Below are 20,302 nucleotides of genomic sequence, written 5' to 3' on the forward strand. Positions count from 1 at the left end.
GTGCTCTCTGTGACTAGGAATTAGGCTTCCTGCTGGCTTCCTACCCATATTATATCCAGTTATTTTTCTTTTTTAAAAAATTTATTTATTTATTTAAGAAAGGAGACATTAACAAAATCATAGGATGGGGGGTACAACTCCACACAATTCTCGCCACCCAATCTCCATATCCCATCCCCTCCCCTGATAGCTTTCCCATTCTCTATCCCTCTGGGAGCATGGACCCAGGGTCGTTGTGGGTTGCAGAAGGTGGGAGGTCTGGCTTCTGTAATTGCTTCCCCGCTGAACATGGGCGTTGACTGGTTGGTCCATACTCCCAGTCTGCCTCTCTCTTTCCCTAGTAGGGTGGGTCTCTGGGGAAGCGGAGCTCCAGGACGCATTGGTTGGGTCTTCAGTCCAGGAAAGCCTGGAATGCATCCTTATGGCATCTGGAACCTGGTGGCTGTAAAGAGAGTTAACACACAAAGCCAAACAAATTGTTGAAGAATCACGGACCCAAAGGTTGGAATAGTGGAGATGAAGTGTTGGGGGTTATTCACTGCAAACTCTAGTGTACTTCTGCTTTCAGGTATATATTTTGCCCTAGTTTATGGATACGTGTGAACACATGCTCTATCTCCTGGAACCTGGTCTATATCTAGGTTTTGGGACTTTGTTAGAAAGTGAACCACCTGGGATGGAATTAGAGAATACTATGAAAGGAAAGGTCTCACTCGAGTGATGAAGCTGAAGGGTTGTCGTTCCACACCTGAAGTTTCTGACACAGTCTGAATATATCCAGTTATAAGGCAAGTTGCTTCCTGTCCCTGGTCTGAGGGCAGACACAATGTCCCAGAAATATTCTTTTCACCTATCTGCTGTCCTACTGCTGAGACTCTGGGATACATAAAAACAGAAAGAATCCCCACTCTCACTATTATTATTATTATCATTATTATTTAGCATAGTATCTCTGAGTTTTCTTTCCTTTTCCCCTTACCACACTAGGGAAGTACACTAAGTATCTATCACACCACCATGAACACTAGAGAGAAGAGATTACAAGAGAGAATAAGAGAGTTTTTGTTTTAACATTTTATTATTTATCTGATCACTTTACTCTGGAATCTCAACTCTTTTTAAGAAAAAATTGGGGAATTATGTTTTACATTTGACAGTAAATTGGACACACAATTTTAAATGGACACAAGAATTGTGAGTCTAAGTAGCCAAGTATACTGTATTCCAAACCTTCCACATCACTTGCATAAAATACAACTGACTATGAAATTTGTCATTCAACAGTGAGGCAGGCAGACATGGAAAAAGAAATAGATGTTAGTAACCTGTTTGCCCTGATGGATTTAGATGATGATATCATGCTAAGAGATGACACCTTCTGCACAAACTCCTCTTAACATCCAATCTGTCTGGTTTAAAGTCCCAACAACCAGCTGGAATTAAAGGAAAGATTCACATACCCCGTGAAGTGAGCGAGCCTAGTCAGAGAAGGTCTATACTCAGGAAAGTTCCCCACAGGGAAATCCAAAAATGTAGCCCATCCAAAGTCTAGGCTTCTCTTGGAAATTGTATTCCACAACCTTGTTGATTATTATTAATTCACAAATAAAACAAAATGTGAAAAAGAAGAGACAGAAAGCAGTTCAGAGAAAGTTAACTAAAACAATTCAAGGAGAATGTATGTTCCATGTGACTAAAGAAAACACATACATTTAAACGCTATGCCTCATGATCTGATTAAGATTTAAACCATGATTGAGTTGTCTAAGATGAATTATAATATAAGCTTTTGAAAAAATTACAATTCAAAATTATTATTATTTTCATTATTTTTATTTATTTATTGGATAGAGACAGCCAGAAATTGAGAGGGAAAGGAGTGATAGAGAGGGAGAGAGACAGAGAGACACCTACAACATTGCTTCACCACTTGTGAAGCTTTCGCCCTACAGGTGGGGACCGGGGACTTGAACCTGGGTCCTTGCGCATTGTAACATGTGCGCTCAACCAGGTGCACCACCACCTGGCCCCTACAATTCAAAACTATTTTCAGTCAATATTTGTAGACTTACAGAATGAATTAAATGATTTGAAACCCTCAGCAAAGAGATATTAAAAGATAGGGCAAGGAAAATTCATTAGGAGCACATTATCATATCTTAGTTTGATATCTCATCTCACATATTCTATTAGTCTTGTATGTTTATTAGTTTTTGTAATGTTTTTTTTTAATTAACTCCAGAGATCAAGGTTGTCCTAACATTCTCTTCATACTTTTAAGAGGCAATCATTTAGAAAATTCTGACTTTTAAATAAATACTAGTAGCCTCAACTCACCGTAATTACGTCGCAGAATGAAGTTTTCTGATAATCAAATTCCATAAAGAATCAAAACAAAAATTTCAGGTCCAGGGGCCAGGTGTCGGTATAACCAGTTAGGCGCACATAGTACTAAGCAAGGATGCCGGCAAGGGTCCGGGTTGGAGCTCCTACTCCTCACGTGCAGGAGGGTCGCTTCACATGCAGTGAAGCCCATCTGCAAGTGTCTATCTTTCTCTCTTCCTCTCTGTCTCCCCTTCCTCTCTCAGTCGCTCTCAATCTATCTCTGTCCTATCCAATAAAATGGAGAGAAATGGCTGCCCGGAGCAGGGATTCATAGTGCCAGCACTGAACCCCAGCGGTGACTCTGGAGGCAAAACCAAACAAAACTGAAGTCCAAATTTCTATTCAGTCTTACCGTGTAGTCTACATGCTGTGTGTCGGAATGCGGACAGTTTACTCCTGGGTGAATTCATGGACTTGTGTACGAGTTACTGTCTTGACAATCACATTCCCAAAGTACAGAGTCACACTAAGTTTTGCTTCCTCTAAGATAGGGGACTTACCTTATTGTTTCATTTGGGGAGCTAGTAATTGACAAAAAAAATTTTTTTTAAATCCAACAGATTTTGAGTAAACACAAGATAAATTCAAGATGTGTGTAGTCTCCCAATGAGAAATTTTCTAAGTTCTTTTTATTCTATTTTTATCTTTTTATTGACTCCAGGGTTACGGCTGGGGCTCAGTGCCAGCATAAATCTGCTGTTCCTCGTGGCCATTTTCTTTTCTTTTTATTGACTTTCTATCTTGTTTGATAGGACAGAGAGAAATTAATGGGGGGGGAGGTAGAGAGGGGGAGGGAGAAAGACACCTGCAAACCTGCTTTAGTTCATCATAACTTACACTTTCAACTGGGTACACCAACCCCTGGTCTCTTTTTATTCTATTCTACCAATACAATGACAAAATTACCAATTTTATAACTTTAAGAGACTGAAATGTTAGTTTTATAGTTTTTTATGTGGTTTTCTTCTACTCCCACACTGGTATGAAATTAGATTTCTACTTTTTAAATTTTCTTTTAAATATATTTTTAGTTTGATTTTTGAAGTCTCTGCATTAAAAAGCTTGAAACAGTCCATCTATTTTCCTCTCTCGTATTGATTAAATAGTGATTTGTAAGGCCATAAGTTAAGAGACGTTAACACCTATTCCTGCCACCAAAGGTCTGTGTCCCTACCCCCAGCCCCTTATAGTGATGCTGAAAATCTACCCTCCCCCTCCCCCAAAAGTTTTTTACTTTGGTGCAATACTTCAAACTCAGTCAAACTCCAATTTGCACTTCTTTTTGATTTTAACGAAAGGATAAGAGATAGATACAGAGAGATACTGCATGTCCGGGTAAATATTTCCATAGAAAAATGTGTCATGACTTTTCTGTCACTTGAACTGATAAAGAGACAGGAGCACTGCACAGCTCTGGCTTAGGGTGGTGTGGGGGATTGAACCCAAGACCTTGAAGCCTCAGGCATGAAAATCTTTTTGTATAGTAATTATGCTATCTCCCCCACTCTAACATTGGAGTTTTTTATATGACTGTCCTGATGTTGGTTTAATTTGATGGTCTTTTATTTTCATCTTCCAAACAAATAGACTTCTCAAAACAATGAAAATTATAAGCAGGTATTATGATATGTTATTATATTGTCATGATATGCTGATATTTTATCCTGTTGTGTTATGTGCAATAAGTAAATACACTTATCATTTAAAAATTAGCTAATTTTTTAGAAAGTTGTAGGATACAATTCACTTAAAATCTGATTTGAAATTACTGAAGCAATTTGGTGTTTTACACAATCCCCCCATTATTCCTACTGTTCTGTAGTATTCTGATTGCTAGTCGCAAGTCTCTATCTCACTGGAGTAAACTTTGATGCTCTGGTATCTTTCCCTCTGTATGTCTCTCTCTTTCTATCTGAAAAAGTCAGCCCAGAATGCTCACAGCTCAGTAGCAAACAGAAAGTAATTATCTTAAAATAAAAGCAGGCATTGCTCACCCTTTTCCAGTTCTTTATCTTTTAATACTTATCATTACTTTTGTGAGCAGGCTTACCTTATGATTAAAGAATGTCATAGATAAACATGTGAAAGAACACAGTTAGTCATCGGTAAACATTGTTGCAGCTTGTCATTCAGATACATGAATTCTATTCTTTGCAAAGTTGAAGCTGAATTTTACAAAACTGAGTAGTTACCTCGGTAAATGTAAGTATCTGGAGCTAAACAGAATTAAAATGAATGAAGCATCAAAATGCATACAGGCATTTTATGAACTATACCCTAGCTAGAAGGGTAGATTTAATTGGTACTAGAACATTTATAATAAACACCATTAGTGCTCCTACTGTTTTGACTTCTTGGCTTGCAAAGGGAAAATGCTGTGTCGAGCCAGGGGAGAAACATATTTTAAAGAATCCATTGCTCTGTTATTAACATTTTAGCAAGACCTCCTGGCAGAAGAAAAGAAACTGGAACATAGTTAACAAAATCTTCCACTGGTGTTATTTAACCTTCTACTGAGAATCAGTTCAACTAGTAAATTTATCAATTAATGACATACTCAGTACTCAAAACTGAGCACTTTTTGTTGTTTAGAATCAGGAATATGAACATAATCAATGAAAACTTGCTTGTGTTTATGTTAAATATGATAAATAACATTATTGTTTTTTTTTAAGATGAAGACAGAGTTAGAGAGAATGAAAGATCCCATAGTACTGAAGTGTCTTCCCTCAATGTGGGGGTGGGGGGGCTGACTTAAACCTGGGTCACGCACTTGCCAAGCAGCCACTGTTCCCTTGAGCTCGATCACCACGCTTAACAAGTAGTTGATCCTAGATAAAATCCTGTCCTATGTTATTGATTGTAAATGTTGAGGATAGAAAGTTTTTATCTTGAAAACATACTGAATTTAGTGTTTGGAAGTGAAAAACTTATTATTTTTCCAATAAGTAATTTATATTTAAATAACTTTTCCTGTGAGTGAATATCATGAAAATGCAATGTTTTCTACACTAAGTCGTGGAAGACAGCTGAAGTATTGATATGTGTATATTGACACAGTAGATTTTGACTAGTGTGTGTTCTGTAATAGGCTGTCCTTTGAAGTCAAGGAAATCTTTCTTTCTAAATTTTTTATTAGTGATTTAATGTTCATTTACAAAAATTTTAAAACAATGGGCATAATTCCACACCTTTCTTACCAACAGAGTTCTGTGTCACTATTCCCTCTGTTGGAAACTGCATTAGTTCTCCCAAGATCACAGATATGGGTTGACTATTATTTCTATAATTATCTAAATATATATATATATATATATATATATATATATACAATTTTCATATGGTCCTGCCTTCTCTTCCTTTCCTTTTTAAAAAATTTTTTTTTAATAAAATGGAAACACTGACAAGACCATAGGATAAGAGGGGTACAACTCCACACAATTCCCACCACCAGAACTCCGTATCCCATCCCCTCCCCTGATAGCTTTCCTATTCTTTGTCCCTCTGAGAGTATGGACCCAGGGTCACTGTGGGATGCAGAAGGTGGGAGGTCTGGCTTCTGTAGTTGCTTCCCTGCTGAACATGGGCGTTGACAGGTCGATCCATACTCCCAGCCTGTCTTCTGGGGAAATGGGGCTCCAGGACTTTTTGGTGGGGTCATTTCCCTTGGGAAGTCCAGTTGGCATCATGGTATCATATGGAACCTGGTGGCTGAAAAAGAGTTAAGATGGAATGCAGAACAAATTGTTGACTACTCATGAACTTAAAAACTGTTATGTTATGGATGAAGATTTGGGGGCTCTGTTTTGGAAAAAGCTACTAGTTTATTTTAGGTGTATTCCAAAGTGCTCATGACGTTATCAGTTTTTGCCTGCGCCTGACATCTAACATGCAGGTGACCTAAGTTATTGTCTGGGGAGATGGTGTCACGGTTGGAAAAAGGACCAGAAAGCTGAGTCAGGAAATAGAGTATCTCTCAAATAAGGGAAAGGTGTATAAATATTGTTGACTGTAAACCCTATCGATTAGATCTTTGATCTTCCTAAGTCACAGCTATTACTTCTGAATGTCATATGTCATTTTCCCCCCTCTCCCCACCTCCCCCCCCCCTTTTTTTTTCTCCTTCTTCCTTCTTCTCTCTTTGAGACCTGATGGAATTGGAGTTAAGAGTCCTCTTGGTCATCTTCCCCAATCATTTCTTCCTCTTTGGGAGTATGGACCAAAATTCTTTTTGGGGTGCAGAAGGTGGGAGTTCTGGCTTCTATAACTGCTTATCTGCTAGACATAGGCATTGGCAGGAAAATCTATAACTGTAGTCTGTTTCTATCTTCCTCTAGTGGGAAATGGTTCTTAAACAGAGTCTACTTGCAATTAGCAATTGTAAATATACTGCCTATTCTTAATATTTGCAGATTCTATAATTGCTAAATGGCCTATTTGCTAAAATGCAGAGCACCAGAGTCAATATGCACAGTCCCTTTGTTATTTCAGAGGTCTGTGCAGAGAGGCAATACACCTGTTCTTAACTAAGGTCAAGACACAGCTATTTCATTTTTTAAGCTATCCTACAATCTATTGTTGGCCTACTTTTATTTATGTACTTTTTACTCGTAAACTTACCATTTGAAGTACTTTTCATGCTGTCAAGTGTTCTTAAGAAAAAAAAAATCTCTATGCTTCTCTCAGATAAAATGTGTTGGGTGAGTTTTGTTTCAGGATAAGCTACAGTGAGTGCTGTTGATTGTGAGTTTAGTGTTGAATAGCAATGCATATAAATAGTATGTCTTCAGTCAGTTATATACAGAACAAGCTAATAAATTGAGAATTAACACAACAAATTGTGAGCAGAGACTTGCAGGCACCTAATTCTGTATTTCCTCTAGGATCAATCACTCATTCACCACTTTCATGTTCACAACTACTGTATAGAAAATAACTACTAGAATCAACTGTAATTTGTTGTATAATTAAATGAACCAATAAGATACCTACTACCTGATTTTCATTTTTCACGTTTAAGGAATGTTCCAAGCTCTGTGGAGAATTGTGTTGGTAAAATACTTTTATACCCTTAAAAAATTAAAATTTAAAAATACTTTTATACCCTTTCAGAGATGAAAATCAAATCACATTTTCTCTCATCTAAAAAGTTTTCCGAGACTTCGCATGCTTTAAAGGGTGAGATGCAGATTCCTTGGTGTGGCATTCATAAGAGATCACAAATTAATCTCTTCCTAACTCCGGAGTACTTCTGTTCATTCTCCCTTTCACTTCTACACATTGTGTTTCTTTTCCTTTGCAAGCTCTCTAGTCAACGTCAAGTTACCAAACTCAACACTTAACCATTTCCACATTTTAAATGTACTATATAATGTCTATCTATAATGGTTCAACTGCTGAAGTAAATAAAAATTCCAACTTCAGTGTGACTTTTTTCCAGGATAAATTTCTTTATTTGCTAAAGATTAGGTTAACACTTTCACTGATGTTTTATTTTTTCATTGTATTTTGTGGTTTCCATTTCTTCATGCTTATCTTCCTCTTTGTATTGGGAGCTTATGGTCTCATGACAGGCATACTATTGCAGATAATGTATATAGAACACAAATGGTGTTGGGAAAATTGGGTTTAGAAAATGCAGAAGAAGTACTGAAGCACTACATTTCCATTGCACACAAGAATAAACTCCAGATGGATTGAGGACTTGGATGTTAGACCAGAAACTATGAGATATTTAGAGGAAAATATTGGCAGAACTCTTTTCCATCTAAGTTTTCTAGGCATCTAGTATGACACAAGTCCAATTGCAAGGAAAACAAAAACAAAAACAAACATTGAGAAGCTTCTTGAAAGAAACCACCACCCAAACAAAGGGACTTCTTCTTCTCTCTCTCTCTTTTTTTAAGAGACTTTCTTTTAAAAATATTTGAAATTATTTATTTATTCCCTTTTGTTGCCCTTGTTTTACTGTTGTAGTTATTTTTGTTGTTATTGATGTCATTGTCAGATAGGACAAAGAGAAATGGAGAGAGGGGGAGAGAAAGACACCTGTAGACCTGCTTCACGGCCTGTGAAGCGACTCCCCTGCAGGTGGGGAGCTGGGGGCTGGAACCGGGATCCTTATGCCCATCCTTGTGCTTTGCACCACCTGCGCTTAACCCGCTGCGCTACCGCCTGACTCCCATAAAGGGACTTCTTACAGAATGGAGATGAAACATGTACTTCTTAAAAATTATAGGTTCTTAAACCAAGCTTACCTCAAAGTCAAATACTATTACTATTTTTTACTCAAAGTCAAAGACTATTATTAAATTTTAAACACAACAGATTGTTTTACTTTAGACAGATAGGTTCACACATTTTTTTAAGAAATAATTTTCCTAAAATGAGTATATTTACATGTTCTCCTCAGCTAACATAATGGGATAGTTTTTCCAGTTCTTAGTTGTTTTCCTCATAACAACCTTTTTTCCTCTTATAAATCTTATTCATTCATGTTCCCTTAAGTTTGCTTTGGAAATTTAACTGAGGAGTCATGGATTAGTGCAGAAAAAATTATCTTAAATGTCAATCCTGGAATTTTTAGACTAATATATTTTAGGATTTATTTTATTAGACTGAATGTTGTTCCCCACATCATTTGAATGATGGTGGGTACCATTTTGTGTTTCATATTGCTATGAAAATGATTTATTTATGTGTTCCTATAACTTAATGTGAACTTACCAAAGAACATATTGGAGAAAGAGGAATTTCTTAAACTAATATGGCAGTAGAACTAACTCTTCCTAATTCTTGAAATATTGAAAAAGTACTAAGCCTTCTTTCTTAGCACTTATGCTCCGAAAGAAGGAGTTCAGGAGTCCTTTAGAGGACAGCTTTGTTGAAGAACAAACAGGTGCCATATTTGAGCTACAAAGTACATAGTATCTAGTTACTCTGAGGTTATTTTAACTTGTTGGCTAGAGAACAGAGAAGTCCTCTAATTCAGCACTTTAATATTACCAGAGGGAATATTAAAAGGGTTTTCCAGACTTTGGGAAATGAGTATATTTAATGAGTATATTTAATCACTAGAGGCATTTTTTTAAGTATTGAAGACATCAGTTGTGCCCCCTGACTATAATTTCAGTAAGTTAAGATGATCAGCAAGACTCCAGATGTCCTTGAAAGTAAAAACTCAGAATCTTAGTTAAAACTGCATTTACCCTAAAAAAAAAAAAAAAAAAATCGGTATATTTACTAAAACAGAAGTACAGAAAACATTTTAACAATTTTGTCAAATTAGAGAGAATAAATGTCCTGATTCTAAGGTAAACAGTTCACAAAATCTAGTGGCTTTTTACTCATTTTTTAAATCTCAGATTCTTTCTCTGAGGTCCCATTCAGGAGAAATTTTTGTGTACGTACTCTGTCTAGTGTTTTTCTTAGATCAACTAACCTTATCTGTGATATCTAATATTTTTTTCATATTTTATTCTGTGCTACTGGTAGCAAGTAATTGTCGGGTTGCATCGAGGAGGAGAAAGAAGAGACCGGAGCGGAGCAGGACCACAAATCTTTATTTACATGGACACCCCAGAAATGGGCAAGAGCAGAGTGGTTTAGGCCACGTGGAGCTAGCAAAATGGCCACCTCTCACTATGCCTAGCAGCCCTTCTCTGGGTCAGGTCCTGGAAGAGAAAAAAAAGAGAAAGTGCAAACAGCAGACGCTTTTATGGGAGAATTCCAGAAGTGGCAAGTCGGGACAGGATTGGCTAGGAAAGGGGGTGGAGAAAACAAGGCATTCTGGGAAGGTAGACAGCTTCCATAGCAACAGTTGCTAGGGTTTCAGCTCACCTGGGAATGGGCGATACCCTGAGGGGGTAATATGGTGGCAGAGGAGTCACTTTAAAACAAGGCAAAAGATTGATATGTAAATAATAACACTCACATGGACATATGGTGGTTTGTGGGTCCTGCCTAACTCAACCACATCTGTACGATATCCCAACAAGTGATGGTGTCAAGATAACTGGATACACCCAATTTTTCTTTATCAGGTAATGAACATTTTATCTCTAGAGACATCAGCTTCCTTCTTCTTCTAGCGTTTGCCCTTCTTCCGTAGCCAGTCAACAGCGTCAGGTTGAGCCTGATGTCAAGTTTCGAGACCTCCTTTGAATCTGGAGAGGTGGCAGTCGTTGACTATGTGGGTCATAGTCTGTCTGGAGCCGCAGGGGCAGTTCGGGTCGTCTCTGGCTCCCCAGCGATGGAACATAGCGGCGCACCGGCCATGGCCTGTTCGATAGCGATTGAGGAGGGCCCGATCATAACGTGCCAGGTCAAAGCCGGGTTGACGCTCGCAGGGGTCTGTGATGAGGTGTTTGTTCTTGACCTCAGCTGACTGCCAACTCTGTTTCCAAGAGTCTGGAACAGAGAAGTTCAGTGTAGGCGTAGGGGACCAGATTGGGTGACGAGAAGTCAAGCGTCGGACAGGGTGGGCGAAGATCTCCGCGTATATTGGCAGGTCCGGTCGAGCGTAGACGTGGGAAATGAACTTAGATGATGCCGCATCCCGACGAATATCTGGCGGGGCGATGTTGCTAAGAACTGGCAGCCATGGAACCGGGGTGGAACAGATGGTTCCAGAAATTATCCTCATGGAGGAATATAATACTGAAATGTTATTAATAAAAATTCAATGTAGGTAGTCAGTGGTAGCTCAGTGCGTTAAGCGCACGTGGGGCAAAGCGCAAGGACCAGCATAAGATTCCCAGTTCGAGCCCCTGGCTCCCCACCTGCAGGGGAGTCGCTTCCCAGGTGGTGAAGCAGGTCTGCAGGTGTCTGTATTTCTCTCCCCCCCTCTCTCTTCCCCTCCTCTATCCATTTCTCTCTGTCCTATCTAATAATGACGACATCAATAACAACAACAATAATAACTACAACAGCAATGAAAAACAACAAGGACAACAAAAGGGAAAATAAATATAAAAAAATTTTAAAGATGGAGATTGTTTACCAAGTAACAATTTTTATTCTCCGTGTGAATATGCTTAATATATATATATATATATACTTAACATATAATACTCACCATACATATATAATTACTTATATACTTAGAAATTACTTATAACATATAATACTTATATGTTAGTTATATAAACTTATGTTATTTATATAACACTACATATATACTTTGCATATTAAATATGTGAAAATACTTAACATAGTTGAGCTGGAAAATTATTAAGAAAGTTCTTTTTAGAGTACCTATATTTTCCATAATTTAAAAAAATATCTAATTTTAGTGAAGAGCATGCTACTTGAAAATATTTTTAAACATTTCTTTTTGTTTTTGTTTTTGAAACTTAAAAGGGAAATATTTAAATATTACAAGTCAAAACCAGTTTAGGTGAAATGTAAGAAGCTCCAGCTTTATTGCAAAGTTCAAATTTTAAAGAAAATGTCAAGGAAAAATGCAAGTGATACATAAAAACAAAAGTATTGATTGTTGATAATGTAGTGACCAGTGGTGTCATATTTGTTCAATGCTGAAACCCTATTTCAACAACTTTTGTCATGTTTCATTAGCAGCTTTTTATACTAAACTAATTTTAAAAGTCATTGCTGCATAGTGCCCATACCTATTTAAATATTAATACAAATAGAGACAGACACAAAATAATCAGTTACTACACACTATGTTTTAATCACAGCTAATACAAAGCTTGTGGATTTGATGAAACATTCTCAAAGGTTTGAAGATCTGTAGTTGAGAATTTGGGGTATGTCTTAAGGAAGGTGAAATTTAATTGCAAGGAATATGGGGTTCTAAAATGTTAGGGAGCATTGAAGACATCTGGAGAGCTTATTAAAACGCAGATTATTGGATCAGTACCTTCAGTTTCTTTTTCCTTAGAACTGGGGTGAGATCTAAAAAAAACTATATTTCTAAGGAGTTTCAGAAGTATGCTGCTGTTTCTAAGGAGTTACAGTTTAAGGGTCACTTATTAGGAAAAATATAGAGGAATTCTACAGGCCGAGATTCCAGCCATAGAAACTGGAGTTTACTTGATAGACTTGAGATACTGTAGTCATCATACTATTGCCATCTTCTTCAAATTATTAAATCTGTTTACATGTGGCTTTAATAATTTTAATTAGATTTTATATGAATTCTAAGTGATTGTAGCAAATTGTCTAAGTGCAAATCAATTCATACATCTAATAAATTCATTTTATAATCTATATCTCAATGACCTTTTAATGGCATGCATAGGAAGATGAGTATCACATAACTACTATGATTTCTGTAATGAAAATCTAGTCTTATCTAGATTGCATGTATCTGCATAGCATACTTCAGTTCTAAGCATGAGTTCATGTAAATATTTGTGATGCCTCTATGACTTGTATAGAGGATTATAGTCATTTCAGTTGTATTCCCTCTACTGGACATCCACTGAATGTTTCATCTGATTGATAAATTCCTGCCAGAGAATTAACTCAAATTATCATCACAGTTTCCTTTTTAAAGGCTCTTGTCTTCTTCATTGAAACAATGACCACATTGCTGCCACTTATTTGGTTTAAGATCTATTTATCTGATACACAGGGACCACAGTGGTGCACCAGTTTGAAAGGAATACTATCATACCCAAAGACTCAGGTTCGATCTCAGGTCCTCATCTGCAGGGCAAAAGCTTTAGAAGCAGGTGTTGCAGATGACTGACTCTCTCTCCCTCTCCATCTCCCCTCCCTGCTCAACTTCTTTCTGTCCTATCAAAAAAGGCAGAATATAACTATGTATCTGATGATATGACTAAACAACCTGTGACCCAAATGATTGAGAGTATAGAAAGAATCAGTAACAAAGTATGTGTGTGTTGATATTTCCCTGTTTTAAATATTTAATGTGTAAGTCCTTCTAAAATATAATACCCAAAGTACTATAAAACGCATATAACACTATATTCTGTTTAAAAATTCTTCTAAATATTGCCACCATTATTATTACTGTTGCCAACAGAGTCATTGCTGGGGCTCCTTGCTGGCAGAATGACACCACTGCTCTTAGCGGCCATTTTTCCTTTCTTTATTAATAGAGACCGAGATGCTGAGACCCCTGCTCTTCTCATTCTGGTGACGCACTTTTTTGTGTTAGGGTGCTATCATTTCTTAGAAAATAAGTGAACATAGTATCGCATTCACTTTACCCTTTGTGACTTAGGGTAGATAAGGGTGGTAAAAGGTTAAACTATTCTAGAATAAAATAAAAACTGACTACATGGGAGTCTGGCGGTAGCGCAGCAGGTTAACCGCACAGGGTGCGAAGTGCAAGGTCCAGCATGAGGATCCCAGTTCGAGTCCCCCGTTGGCTCCCCACCTGCAGGGGAGTAGCTTCACAGGCGGTGAAGCAGATCTGCAGGTGTCTATCTTTCTCTCCCCTTCTCTGTCTTCCCCTCCTCTCTCCATTTCTCTCTGTCCTATCCAACAGTGACAATAATAACCACAACAAAGATAAAATAGCAAGGGCAACAAAAGAGAATAAAAAAATAAAAATTTTTAAAAAACTGACAACACTCAGTATAAAATATGGCTAGACATGTAAGCAAAAGATACTTTGTAACAAAAATATACATATTGGATATTTTCTAAAGCAAGTATGAAATTTAAATCCTGAATAAAGAACAGGCCCCAAAAGAACTGATGATTGGTCTTTGTCTGGAAAGCAAATAAAAAACTATTTAAGTTTATCTTTCCTTATCATTGACAAGAAGCATGATAAATGAATAAATTTCACTTTACATACGATTTACTTGATAGCATTACAGAACCTAATTTTAAAGCTGCTTCTCTCAGTGTCCATGATAATGTGACCTGTTGTTGTTGCCCGAGACACAGAAAAACCCCTCCTTGGAATCAATTTAGATGTCCCTCTGACAGCACAGACATGACCTTGCCTGAAACTAAAACATAATAGGGTTAAGTATAGGCCAGAAAAAAGACCCTTTTGTAGGGCCAGGGTCCTTTCACTACCCAGAATATGCGGGAAAAGTCTATCATTCTACTGTCTTCCATTTTGCTGTTCCTTTCCATTCATTTGCACTTATATTCGACCTTTTTACACAGTCTGCAATTTCCTCCTTCCTCAGTGATAATTTTTTTTAAGGCGATGTTGAGGATATCAAATGTCTGTAGCTTCTGGATATTTGAAGAGACAGTTATTTTCCCCGCTTCCTACTTGTAAAACAACTTTGCAGGCTACAAAGTGAGTGGCTGGAATGCCCTCTTTTTTAGTACTTGGAATATGTCATTCCACTCTTTCCTTGTGTCTTGGCTTTGGGAAAGGAAGTGTGATGGGGACTTGATAAGTCTACCTTTGTATGGCACTTCTTTCCTTTCTCTAGAACCTTTCAGATTGTGGAGGTTGACATTGAGGTTTCATAATTTTACAAGGATGTGCCTCTGTCTTAGGCATTTTGCATTCATGTCGCTGAGTGTGTGCTCTGCCTCTGGCATAGGTATCCTCTGAAGATTGCCTGAGTGAGGACACTTCTCAGCTACAATTTCTCTCAGATGGTCTCTAGTTGTCTGACCCTTCCTCATCCTCAGATATTTCTGTCACACTTGCATTCAACCTTTTGACAGAGTCTGCAATTTCCCAGAATGGCTTCCTTCTTTCTAAACCTTTGCTCTCCCTCATCTCTGCATGGACATGTGGGTTAGCTCTTCCTTCTAGACTAGAACTTCTCTTCTGCATGAGCGTCTCTACCTGCTAAGCCTTCCCCCAGAGCTTGAACTGCACTCAGAGTGTCTTTCAACCCTGTGGTTGTGATGGACGTTCTCTGTAGGGCCATGGTCCTCTCATTACACAGCAGGAATAACAGACTCCTGCTGTACATTGATCTTACTCCCGTTGTAGAAATCTCTCCCTCAGGTATGAACTTGTAACATTTTAATTACTGGCTTAGCACCTTTTGATAGGCCTGAGATAGTTTATTATGAAGACAAGGGCAGTGATAAAATCAAACAAACAAACAAAAAACAACCAAAAATTCAGCCAAGCCTAGGAGGGGAGTAGAGACACTTGTAGCACTAGCCCACCACTCAGGAAGCTTCTCCTCTGAGGTGGGCTCGGTGGTTGTGTCAAACCCTGGTCTTGGCACGTGCTCATGTGTCTGGCTTCTGGGTTTGTTACCCCTGAGCCCTGCTAACATGTATTCAGTATCCCAGGCTAATGGAATCTGATGGAGATGCTCACAAGCCACAGCCAGGGAGAAAGTGCACTGACTTTGGGGGAAGCTCAGTTGGAGACAAAGCAGAGGCCATGTCATCAGTGAGGGAGGCCTGCATGTCATGGCCACTGTGATGTGTGTGTGCAGCAGGCTCTGTGCCTCCAGACACTGTGAGCTCTGGCTGCCCCTCCCTTGAGAATGCAGACTGTAGGTTGGGGCAGGAAGCCAGGTGGGCTGTGCTGGGTAGGACCTGTGGCTGGGGTGACCCCCAGGGACACAAATGAAAAGAAAGCACCAAAAGGAGACCAATGCAAAATCACAATTTATTTCACATTCTATTAATGCATAATCATAATTTATTTCACATTCTGGGAGGCCCTCTCTGGGGCAGCGGGGTCTTCAGCGGCAGACAGTTCAGAGGCAGCAGGGGCCCTGGCCTCAGCGGGATGCAGGGAGCATCTCTCTCTCAGCTCTCGGCCTCCACCTGCAGAGGAGACAACAGGCCTCTGAGATCTGCATTTATGGGTGACCTCCTCCCCCATGCCCACTAACTCACCAGGCCATGCGAGGGGCCCTGTTTCCTCATGTCCTGAGCGGGTGGACACGTGTCCTGCCACCCTTGTGGGGACCCAGACAGCAACCGCAACAAAGCCGCAGGAGACAGTTCAGCAGCCTGCGGGCTGCCCCATGGCGGATGGGGATCCAGGTGGCAGAGGGGCTGCTGGCCTGTGCGCCCTGGCCCGAGGGGGGGCAGCTCTTCTCCCCAGGTGCTGGGGCTGCTGCAGAGGGGGAGGGGCCGGAGGCAGGGCAGCTGCCTTGTGGTGTGTTGGGAGGCACCGCTGGGGGGGCCAGGCTGGGGGTGGACGTGGACCTGAAGACAGGGAGACTGGAGCACTTGGAGGGTTGGCCAGGCTCCTGGGCCTCGTCTTGCTCCCAGGAGCCGGTGCGCAGAGCTGCTGGGGCAGACACACACCTCCTCCTGCTCCTGCTCCTGCTCCTGCTCCTGCTCCTGCTCCTGCTCCTGCTCCTGCTCCTGCTCCTGCTCCTGCTCCTGCTCCTGCTCCTGCTGGCCCTCTTCTTCATACTTGGCAGCAGGCTGGAAGGAATGGACTGCTCAGCTGGGGCTGGTTCATCGGAGGAGGTGGGTTCCCTGTAGGCTTCCATGGGTCCCATGCCATGGGTCACCCATGGGTGGCTCAGGATCTCTGGCCAGCCAATTCGCTCCTTGGGGTCAGAGTTGAGCATGCGGTGCAGAAGGTGTTGGAGCTCCTGGGAGAGCTGGGGCTTCCTTCTGAATAGAGTCCAGATGGGTCGTTCCTCTGGCAGGTGACCTTTCACCATTTCATGCAACACCACCCCCAGGCTCCAGATGTCCACCCCGGGGCCGTAGGTGCCCCCCGTCACTATCTCGGGCGCCATGTAGCCTAAGGTGCCCTGCAGGCTGTCCATGGAATGCTGGAGAAAATTGCCACTCAGGCCAAAGTCCGTGATCTTGATGCGGTTCAGGCTTTGCACGAGGATATTCTCAGGTTTGAGGTCCCTGTGTGCGATTCCTTTGGCGTGGCAATATTCCATAGCCGAGGCCAACTGGCGGAACACCCTTCTGGCCTCCTCCTCCCTCATGGGGCCCTTGCGGCAGAGATAGTCCCGCAGGTCTCCCCCCCTCACGTAGGGCATGACCAGCTGCAGTTGGAATGCCCTCTCTATGGTGCCCAGCAGGGGCAAGATGTTGGGGTGGCTCAGACCTCGCATGACGTTGCACTCGTGACGCGCCATCTCCAGGCCTGTCTGCCCCAGCATCTTCATCTTCTTGATGACAACTTTTCTGCCGCTCTGAAGATGGCGGGCCAGCAGGACGACAGAGAAGCTGCCGGCCCCAAGGGTGCTCAGGACACAGAAGTCGTCCTCGGCCATTCCCTCTCCCAATGGAGAGGTCTTAGGCCGAGCCATAGACCTAACTACACTCACTGGACTAACTAGGAACTCTAAGCTAGGACTGTCACTACCAAAAAACAACAACCGAGTTCTAACTTACCTTCTACTCTTACTGGCTCTACCCAAAACAGGGGTAGTCAGACTAGAATGCGCTAGGGCTATCCTAGATAACTAAGGGGAGGGGGTGAACAAGGGAAGGGGGGAAAGGCAAAGAGGAGAGAAAAGAAGGGGGGGGAGTAGTGGGTGGGGTAGGGGGAGAGGGGGAGTGGGGAGTGGGAGTGGGTATCAGGTAGAGTGCAGGGATGGAGAGAGGGGAATCAACAGAGCGAGAACCGAGAGCGAGAGCGAGAGCGAGTGTGTGCGAGTTGAGTGGTGGTGCGTAAGCTAGCTGGGGAGTCCGCCACAGGTCACTACCAAGAGCTTCCAGGGCATATGGACAGCAAACCCACCTCAGACGCGGCTTTTTATAGGTTTCTGGTTGGTCACAATGGCCCCCAAGAGGTCACAGCAGCAGGGCGGGGCAGCGATGGCCAGGGCGGGGCAGTGATGGGCAGGGGTCACAGGAGGTCAGCCACAGGTCTTCCCCTTCATGGTAGAAAAGCTGATACCTTTAATATCATAGGGACCTGGCTGTGGTCCTTATATGTACGGCCCTAGGACCCTAAATCTTTGTGTTTCTGGGGGTGACTAGAGATTAGTAGTTACTGAATAAAATCTGTAGGACCTTTAGGACACTTTCCATATCCATTTGGAAAAATCTGTGATCACCTTTGCCTGAAAACCTCTTCCTCTGTTTGAACGAAATGGCTCCATCACACTGAAACCCATGCCCTTGTTTAGGACATTTAGGGAACATAGGAAAGATGGGGAATAAGTAAGCTGACGCCAGTTTGCCCAGCACAACATTCGCTCCTTGTGAATGTTGCATGTGTACTTGAGAGGATGCGTGTTTATCTCATCTGAGGTGGACAGTTCCGTATATATAGATGAGGTTCATTTTATCTATGGTTTCATTTAAGATCACTATCCCCCTATTAATTTTTTGTTCTGATGATCTGTCCGCTGTGATTGCTGTGTTAAAAGCTCCTACTGTTGGGAGTCTGGTGGTAGCACAGCGGGTTAAGCGCAGGTGGCATGAAGCTCAAGGACCTGCTTAAGGATCCTGGTTCGAGCCCCTCCCCCTGCTGGCTCCCCACTTTCAGGGAAGTCACTTCAAAAGCAGTGAAGCAGGTCTGCAGGCGTCTCTCTTTCTCTTCCCCTCTCTGTCTCCCCTCCTCTTTTCAATTCTCTTTGTCCTATCCAACAATGATTACATCAATAATATCTGCAACAATAAAAACAACAAGGGCAACAAAAGGGAATCAATCAATCAATCAATATTAAAAGAAAAGGCTCCGACTATTGTTGTGTTATGGTTCATGTCTCCCTTAAGTTCAGTAAGTACTTGTTTCATATATTTGGGTGCACTTGAGTTTGGGGCATATATTTTTATGAAGGTTACGTCTTTTTGTCAGGTTAGTCCATTGAACATCGTGTAATGTCCCTCTCTGTCCCTTCCTTTACCTGAACATCTGGTTTATCACAAAGCAGAGCAGCGGTCCCTTCGCTTATTTTGAGAATTAGTATCTGGGAATAGCCGGCTCCAGCCGGGACACTGTCTCCGTTTCTCTTGTCTTTGGATGTGTGTTGTCTGAAGACATGTAGTGGGTGGATCCTGTTCTTTACTCCTTGCCAACGTCTCATGTGTACTTCAGCCGTATGTGTGTTTCTCTCTTCTGAGATGGAATGCTCTGTGTATACTGATTTTGTCCATATCATTTATGGTTTCATGTAAGGTCACTCTTCTATTGATTGTTTTTTCTTCTTTTCTTTTCCTGATGATCTCTCTGCTGGGAGTGATGTTTTCAAATTCCCTCAACTTACTGTGTTGTTGTTCATATGTCCCTTAAGTTCAATAAGTAATATTTCAGAATATTTATTTATTTCCTTTTTGTTGTCCTTTTTAAATTATTGTTGTAGTTATTTTTGTTGACATTGTAGTTGTTGGATAGGACAGAGATTAATGGAGAGAGGAGGGCAAGACACAGAGGGGGAGAGAAAGGCAGACACCTGCAGACCTGCTTAACAGCCTGTGAAACGACTCCCCTGCAGGTGGGGAACCAGGGGCTCAAACTGGGATCCTCACGCAGGTCCTTGCGCTTTGTGCCACCTGTGCTTTTCCGGCTGTGCTACGCCCAACTCCCAAAGTAATTGTTTTATATTTTTAGGTGCACTTGTCCTTGGGACATACATATACATACACATACACATACACATACACATACACATACACATACACATATACATGTTTATGATGGTTTTGTGTTTTTGTTGGATTAATTCATTGTAAGTTATGTAGTGTCCCTCTCTTTTTATCAGAAACCAGAATAGCTCTCCTCCACTGTTTTGTCAATTATTATCTCTGGATAGATTACTCCAGCCTTTGACATTAAGTTTCCAGTTATCGTCTCTTTAGACGTGTGCTCTCTGAAGACATTTATGGTATGGTTCCTGCTCTTTCATACAGTTAGCGACTCTGAGACTTTTGACAGGTGTATTTAGGCCGTTCACATTTAGGGTATTTGTTGCTCTGTGTGGTTTGATTATGTCCATTCTCTGTTCCTTGTTTTTATTGAAGTTATTATAAGTGTAATAACTAACATTTTGTATATGAGAAAGTCTTATTTAATTTGATCTCAATTAACAAACAGTTGATAGAA

Source organism: Erinaceus europaeus, chromosome 18 (genome assembly GCF_950295315.1).
Source record: "Erinaceus europaeus chromosome 18, mEriEur2.1, whole genome shotgun sequence".
Classification (NCBI taxonomy): Eukaryota; Metazoa; Chordata; class Mammalia; order Eulipotyphla; family Erinaceidae; genus Erinaceus; species Erinaceus europaeus.